At 41.1% G+C, this 720-nt stretch overlaps 1 protein-coding gene across 2 annotated transcripts in view; it reads right to left on the reverse strand.

The window, feature by feature from the left end:
• The window catches only part of MYBL2 (v-myb avian myeloblastosis viral oncogene homolog-like 2), a 58,866-nt gene that overhangs the window by 26,861 nt on the left and 31,285 nt on the right, over positions 1 to 720 (reverse strand). The window lies entirely within an intron of this gene.

The raw sequence follows: 720 nt of genomic DNA on the forward strand, positions 1-720 counted from the left end.
AAAAAAAAAAAAAAAAGAAAGGGAAAAAAAAATACATATATATATATATAAAAATACCAGGAACAGTGGCTCACGTCTGTAATCCCAGCACTTTGGGAGGTGCTGGGCGTGGTGCCAGGCACCTGTAATCCTAGCTACTTGGAAGGCTGAGGCATGAGAATCGCTTAAACCCAGGAGGCAGACATCGCAATGAGCCGAGATTGCACCACTGCACTACAGCCTGGGCAACACAGTGAGACTCCATCTCAAAAATAAATTTTAAAAAATAAAAATGTAAAAAAAAAATTTAAAAATTTTTTTAAATTATAAAACTAAAAATACGTGCTTGGAACTCTCACCCTCTTCCCTGCCCACTTCAAATGTGTAGAAACCATAAGCAAACACTGTCTGCTCATTTCCATTGAGTCTCACGCTGACCTCAGATGCAAGCCCTGTTCACCTCCCACAGACTGGTAAGTGGCCAAAGAGGGCAGAAGTCCCACTACTGTTCACCTCCCTGAGCCTTGGTTTCTTTATCTGGAAAGTCAGAAGACTACGTCATACTCCGTCATTCACTGAAGATTCAGGGAGGAGACACATCTACAGTAGAACAGTAGCATAAAGCACAGAGTAGGTTAGTAAAGAAACGTGTAGTAATAAAGGCATAGAGTAATACAGAAGGATGGGGTAGTACCACAAAAATGTATAGAAATATAGTGGTGAGAAGCAAGCGGCAAGTCA

The sequence above is a fragment of the Colobus angolensis genome, unplaced genomic scaffold (genome assembly GCF_000951035.1).
Source record: "Colobus angolensis palliatus isolate OR3802 unplaced genomic scaffold, Cang.pa_1.0 Scaffold8, whole genome shotgun sequence".
In the NCBI taxonomy this organism is placed as follows: domain Eukaryota; kingdom Metazoa; phylum Chordata; class Mammalia; order Primates; family Cercopithecidae; genus Colobus; species Colobus angolensis.